The sequence below is a fragment of the Salvelinus sp. IW2-2015 genome, unplaced genomic scaffold (assembly GCF_002910315.2).
Source record: "Salvelinus sp. IW2-2015 unplaced genomic scaffold, ASM291031v2 Un_scaffold7921, whole genome shotgun sequence".
Lineage (NCBI taxonomy): Eukaryota > Metazoa > Chordata > Actinopteri > Salmoniformes > Salmonidae > Salvelinus > Salvelinus sp. IW2-2015.
Window position 1 is genome coordinate 1 of NW_019949181.1, and position 8,026 is coordinate 8,026.

The following is an 8,026-nucleotide window of genomic DNA, read 5'->3' on the forward strand; positions in this document are numbered from 1 at the left end:
CCAGAGAGAGTTAAACAACATTATGGTGACGGAAACCACTCCACCTGGAATATAAACAACATTATGGGACTGAAACCATTCCCACCTGAAAAAACAATCACTATGAGACTGAAAATCATTCCACCTGGAATAAACACATTATGGACTGGAAACCACTCCACTGGAATAAAACATATTATGGGACTGAAACCATCACAGCCTTGGAATAACAACATTATGGGACTGAAACCAACTGCCCCTGGAATAAAACAACATTATGGGTACTGAAACCACTCGCCCTGGAATAAAACACGTATGGGACTTGAAACATCGTCACTGAATAAGCAACATTATGGGACTGAACCCACTCCACCTGGAATAAAAACCCATTATATGGACTGAAACAACTCCACCTGGATAAAAACATTATGGGAGCTGAAACCATTCACCTTGGAATAACAACACCTATGAGACTAGAAATCGATTCCACTCTGGAAAAACAACATTATCGGACTGAATACACTCACCTGGAATAACACAACATTATGGACTGAAACCATTCACTGGAATAAACAACCACTATCGAAGACTGAAATCATTCACCTGGAATAAACAACATTATGGGACTGAAACCACTCCACCTGGAATAAACAACACTATGAGACTGAAATCATTCCACCTGGAATAAACAACATTATGGGACTGAAACCACTCCACTGGAATAACAACATTACTGACTGAAATCCACTCCACCTGGAATAAACAACATTATGAGGACTGAAACCCATTCCACCTGGAATAAACAACATTATGAGACTGAAACACTCACCTGGAATAAACAACATTATCGGGACTGAAACCATCACCTGGAATAACACAACATTATGGGACTGAAAATCCACTGAATAACAACATATGGGACTGAAACCATCTCCACCTGGAATAACAACATTATGGGACTGAAAAACATTCCACCTGGATAAACACACTATGAGACTGATAATCATTCCAGCCTGGAATAACACATTAGACTGAAACCACTCCACCTGGAATAAACAACATTATGGGACACTGAAACCACTCCCCACTGGAATAAACAACATTATGAGACTGAAACCATTCCACCTGGAATAAACAACATATGGACTGAAACCACTCCACCTGCAAAAAACATCAATGGACTGAAACCACTCACCTGGAATAAACAACATTATGGGACTGAAAACCATTCCATCTGGAATAAACAACACTATGAGACTGAAATCATCCACTGGAATAAACAACATTATGGGACTGAAACCACTCCACCTGGAATAAACAACATTATGGGACTGAAACCATTCCACCTGGAATAAACAACATTATGGACTAAAATACTCACCTGGAATAAAACAACATTATGAGACTGAAACCATTCCACCTGGAATAAACATTATGGGACTGAAACCATTCACCTGGAATAAACATTATGGACTGAAACCACTCCACCTGGAATAAAACAACATTATGAGACTGAAACCATTCCACTGGAATAAACAACATTATGGGACTGAAACCATTTCATCTGGAATACACAACATTATGGGACTGAAACCATCCACCTGGAATAAACAACAATATGGGACTGAAACCATTCCACTGGAATAAAACAACATTATGGGACTGAAACCATTCCACCTGGAATAACAACATTATGAGACTGAAACCATTCACCTGATAAACAACATTATGGACTGAAACCAGTCCACCTGGAATAAATACCTGAGTATTAAACTTGATATGAGGACACATGGCGTCTACAGTACCTGAGTATTAAACTTGATATGGACACATGGTGTCTACAGTACCTGAGTATTAACTTGATATGAGGACACATGGGTTACAGTACCTGAGTATAAAACTGATATGAGGACACATGGTGTCTACAGTACTGAGTATTAAACTTGATATGAGGACCATGGTGTCTACAGTACCTGAGTATTAAACTTGATATGAGGACACATGGTCTACAGTACCTGAGTATTAAACTTGATATGAGGACACATGGTGTCTACAGTACCTGAGTATTAAACTTGATATGAGGACACATGGTGTCTACAGTACCTGAGTATTTAACTTGATATGAGGACACATGGTGTCTACAGTACCTGAGTATTAACTTGATATGAGGACACAGTGTCTACAGTACCTGATATTAACTTGATATGAGGACACATGGTGTCTACAGTACTGGTATTAACTTGAATATGAGGACACATGGTGTCTACAGTACCTGGTATTAACTTGATATGAGGACACATGGTGTCTACAGTACCTGTATTTAACTTGATATGAGGACACATGGTGTCTACAGTACCTGATATTAACTTGATTGGACACATGGTGCTACAGTACCTGAGTATTAAACTTGATAGAGGACACATGGTGTCTACAGTACCTGAGTATTAAACCTGATATGAGGACACATGGCTCCAGGATGATCTCCTGGGTGATGATGCTCTTATCACTGATCCTGAGAGTGAAGGTCACACTCCTCTCAGTCCTCCTGGAGATGCTACTGGACAGGAGACACACCTCTACTACCGGCTTCCTATAGGAAGGTCAGAGGTCAGAGTTAGACCTCCTGGAGATAGACTGGACAGGAGACACCACCTCTACTACCGGCTTCCTATAGGAAGGTCAGAGGTCAGAGTTAGACCCCTGGAGATGCTATCAGGACAGGACACCACCTCTACTACCGGCTTCCTATAGGAAGGAGAGGTCAGAGGTTAATCGTTAGGATTAGACCCTCTGGAGATGACACCTGGGCCGGACATCCACTTCCACCGAGGCTTCCAATAGAGGACACACGGGCCTGTGGTCTAACAGATACTAACTACATAACTGGCCCTGTGGCTAACAGAGTAACTAACTACATATACTGGCCCTGTGGTCTAACAGAGTAACAACTACATATACTGGCCCTGTGGTCTAACAGAGTAACTAACTACATATACTGGCCCTGTGGTCTAACAGAGTAACTAACTACATATACTGGCCCTGTGGTCTAACAGAGTAACTAACTACATATACTGGCCCTGTGGTCTAACAGAGTAACAAACTACATATACTGGCCCTGTGGTCTAACAGAGTAACTACTACATATACTGCCTGTGGCCTAACAGAGTAACAACTACATATACTGGCCCTGTGGTCTAACAGAGTAACTAACTACATATACTGGCCTTGTGTCTAACAGAGTAACTACTACATATACTGGCCTGTGGTCTAACAGAGTAACTAACTACATATACTGGCCCTGTGGCTCAAGTAACTAACTACATATACTGGCCCTGTGGTCTAACAGAGTAACTAACTACATATACTGGCCCTGTGTCTAACAGAGTAATCAACTACATATACTGGCCCTGTGGTCTAACAGAGTAACTAACTACATATACTGGCCCTGTGGTCTAACGAGTAACTAACTACATATACTGGCCTGTGGTCTAACAGAGTAACTAACTACATATACTGGCCCTGTGGTCTAACAGAGTAACTAACTACATATACTGGCCCTGTGGTCTAACAGAGTAACTAACTACATATACTGGCCCTGTGGTCTAACAGAGTAACTAACTACATATACTGGCCCTGTGGTCTAACAGAGTAACTAACTACATATACTGGCCCGTGGTCTAACAGAGTAACTAACTCATATACTGGCCCTGTGGTCTAACAGAGTAACTAACTACATATACTGGCCCTGTGGTCTAACAGAGTAACTAACTACATATTACTGGCCCTGTGGTCAACAGAGTAACAAACTACATATACTGGCCCTGTGGTCTAACAGAGTAATACAACTACATATACTGCCCTGTGGTCAACAGAGTAACTAACTACATATACTGGCCCTGTGGTCTAACAGAGTAACTAACTACATATACTGGCCCTGTGGTCTAACAGAGTAACTAACTACATATACTGGCCCTGTGGTCTAACAGAGTAACTACTACATATACTGGCCCTGTGGTCTAACAGAGTAACTAACTACATATACTGGCCCTGTGGTCTAACAGAGTAACTAACTACATATACTGGCCCTGTGGTCTAACAGAGTAACTAACTACATTACTGGCCCTGTGGTCTAAACAGAGTAACTAACTACATATACTGGCCCTGTGGTCTATACAGAGTAAACTAACTACATATACTTGGCTGGCTCCAAACTGCCTAAACAGGGAGGGATTATCTGAACTTGTCCAATAAGAGTGAGTCCTAATGAACACTGTTGTATCAGCCAGCCTGATAATAACAGGAAACAGGATGTTTTCTCTTCTCTCACCGTGTCTGTAGGTGGTAGTCCATCACGTCCCAGGCGTCCCAGTACAGAGGAACGTCATCAAACATCACAAACTGGTTCCCACTGCATCCGTGAGATATCGCCTCTCTGGAACACACGCAGAGAAGAGAGAGAATGGTTTCATTCTCGCTGTGTGTGGTCTGTTCTGTATGCACGTACCTTCTTGGCCTTTTCACCCTGCATTGTTCTCAGGCTAAACCGGCCCTGGGCTAGCTTAGCCTGTGTTCAAACAGGCATTTAGTAACCCTGGGCTAAGGATTCACACTGGTATGCCAAAGCCCTGGGCTAACAGACAAACACACACGTGACCAACATTGACCAACATGTTATAACCATAGCCATTAAAACAAGTAGATGGTGATAGAGCTGACGTCATCCACATATTCCTATGGAAAACATGAAGATTTGGCATGGGGTCCCCAAGTCCTCAAATAGTTCTACAGCTGCACCATCGAGAGCATCTTGACTGGCTGCATCACCGCCTGGTATGGCAACTGCTTGGCATCTGACCGCAAGGTGCTACAGAGGGTAGTGCGAACGGCCCAGTACATCACGGGGGCCAAGCTAACTGCCATCCAGGACCTATATACTAAACATTGTCAAAGACTCCAGCCACCCTAGTCATAGACTGTTCTCTCTGCTACCACACGGCAAGCGGTACCAGAGCACCAAGTCTAGGTCCAAAAGGCTCCTTAACAGCTTCTACCCCCAAGCCATAATACTGCTACACAATTAATCAAATGGCCACTGGACTTCTTACATTTAACCCCCCCCCTCCATTTGTTTTTTACTCTGCTGCTACTCGCTGTTTATTTTCTATGCATAGTCACTTTACCCCTACCTACATGTACAAATTACCTCAACTAACCTGTACTCCCACACACTGACTCTGTACCGGTAGCCCCTGTATATAGCCTCGTTATTTTATTGTGTAACTTTTTATTTAATTTTTTTTACTTTAGTTTATTTAATAAATATTTTCTTAACTCTATTTCTTGAACTGCATTGTGGGTTAAGGGCTTGTAAGTAAGCCGAAAGAATTTGAATTTGAAGCTAAATGGCACCCAAAAATTGCTAACGATCATGGTGAAAGTGGCCGTAACTAGCAAAGGATCATGGTCGATGAGAGACTCTTTGTAGCCTGCCGGCCTGAGACTGTTCTGTGTCAGCACATGGTCCTGTCTGTGTGAGGTCAAATGTAGTAGTCAGAATGGATCACTTTTAAATAAATATGTACATTTGTAGCGAACATTAAAATAATTCACGTGGGGATCGAACTTGATAATAAACACATTGTTGAGCCCAAAGCAGCCGTCACATTTTTTGGGGGGTTTGGCCGTTCTGCAGATCGTCATTTACATAGGATTTCCTGGGCTTTTGGCACCACTAGGTTGCTATGCAGTAGCTGACCAGCAGAGATATGACTTCACGCTCCAGACCAGACACCGGGGGACTGGTTATAAGCAATAAAGCATTTAACACAATATGTCCTCTTGGTTCTAGCCTAACGTTTTGTTTCCAACAGTGATGGTTTGTATAAACCTTGGTGTCTAGCTGTCTGAAATGCGATCCTGTACAGAGAATGCTCTGCATGGACAATAAATGCACTTTAAAGACGTAGGGCGTCGGCATTTTTACTATCTGTTTTATCTTAGTTTCCTGTTTTTACCAGCCTGTATCCATTCACTTATGTCTGCCGTTCTCCTATTTTCTAATGTACACCTGTCTATTTGCTTTATAGTGTGTATCTACCTCCATATGTACACAACTCCTACACTTCTTACCTTAACGTCACCCTGGGCGCGGCTTAACAAAATACCAGGGGTGGTCTGCCCAGGTCTTACCTATGTGACATCAGCAGAGTTACATACTAACAGGTATATGTATCGCCCGCAAGCCTCTTGCCTAAGCACTCCCAAAGTTGCCTATCCCCCTGGGAACAAAAACAGAAACAATTACTACTTTAAAGTGAAACAATTTTATAGATCACAAAACACGTCCTTTTGGCTGACACATAGCTCAGCAGGACACGCGACTATTTAAAATCCTTTAACAACCAATTATACAGACAACAAACAAAACACAGGACACCACAAAGAAGCTGTTCTCCTAACAACAGGAACACTGGCTTTCATCCAGCTGCAGAAGGAGGTTGTAATTGCGACGGCTGTATCCGCTAACGAGGAGGGCGGGATCTGCGCTCCAATTCTGCTGCTTGGTCTTCAGGAAGCCATTCCTGAAATACACACGTGCATATACACAAACCACAAACACAGAAACTGGGGAACGCTAACAAGGTATATAAACAGCCATACGAGATTATCAAGGAACGTATATAACAGCTGTATATTATTCGAAGGTATTAACAGCTGTATATTATCATGGTATATTAACAGCTGTATATTATCAGGGTAGTATAACAGCTGTATATTATCAAGGTATTATAACAGCTGTATATTATCAGGGTATATAACAGCCTGTATATATAGGTATTAACAGCTGTATATTATCAGGGTGATATAACAGCTGTCATATTATCAAGTATATAACAGCTGTATGATTATCAGCGGTATATAACAGCTGTTATGATCAAGGTATAGAACAGCTGTATATTATCAGGGTATATAACAGCTGTATATTATCAAGGTATATAACAGCTGTATATTATCAGGTGTAGTGTGTGATAGAGATATAGTGTCTATTATTGCAGGTATTATCACAGTCTGTATGATTATCGAGGTGGTGAGAGCGGGTAGTATGTTAGTGAGTAGTGGTTTGAGTGAGTGTGATATGTGATGTGTGTGTGTAACAGGCGTTATTAGCAGGTATTATAAACAACTGTGATGGTTGTGTGGAGGGGTAGATAACCAGCTGTATATTATCAGGGGAGTGAGAGTGGTGTGGTGAGTGTGGTATGTCAGGTGTGAGGTGTGTGAGAGCGTGTAGTGATGTGTCGTGGTGATGAGTAGATGTGATGTATGTGTGTAGTGTGTGAGATGTGTGTGTGTGTGTCAGGTAATAAACAGCGTATATTATCAGCGGTGATAGTATAGCAGTGTGTGTGAGTGTGATGCGAGTTAGTAGAGGCGCAGCTGTATATTAGTCAGGGTATAAACATACGGTATATTATTGCAGAGGTATATAACAGCTGTATATGTATAGGTATGAGAACAGCTGTTATCTGGGTATGTAGTATAATCAGCTGGTGTTAGTATGTGAGTTTGGTTGTTATAAGCGATAGTGTGTGTTTCAGTGTAGTTAGAACTGCGTGTAGTGATGTAGTGGAGTGTACTATAACAGCGGTATATTAGTTCGGAGTGTTTGTGAGTCTGAGCTGTGGTATATCGGGGGTATATAACAAGGCTGTATTATTATTCAGGGGCTAGTAATAACAGCTGTATATTACAGGGTATATAACAGCTGGGATGTAGTGCGAGGTATATAACACTGTGTATATGCGATGTGTAGTAGTAATCAGTGTGTTGAGTCTCTGTAGTGATGAAGCGTTTTCGATGTGGTATAACAAGCTTGTTTTATCAGGGTATTATAACAGCTGTATGAGTTGTCATGGTAAAAAACAGCTGGTATGGGTATCAGGGTAGTTATAACGTCTGTATATATCATGATGATAACAGCCTGGTGGTGTGTAGTTAAGGGTAGTATAGGCTGTGATTATCGGGAGTGTGGTGGTGGTAGTGGAAC

At 41.8% G+C, this 8,026-nt stretch overlaps 1 long non-coding RNA gene across 1 annotated transcript; it reads left to right on the forward strand.

Annotated features, from left to right (window-relative positions):
• Positions 1-6,766: 6,766 nt before the first annotated feature.
• On the forward strand, positions 6,767-7,744 carry LOC139027181 (uncharacterized). Its single transcript, XR_011479236.1, has 3 exons — positions 6,767-6,789; positions 6,919-6,995; positions 7,733-7,744. It is a non-coding gene; the product is annotated as an uncharacterized lncRNA (long non-coding RNA).
• Positions 7,745-8,026: the final 282 nt, after the last annotated feature.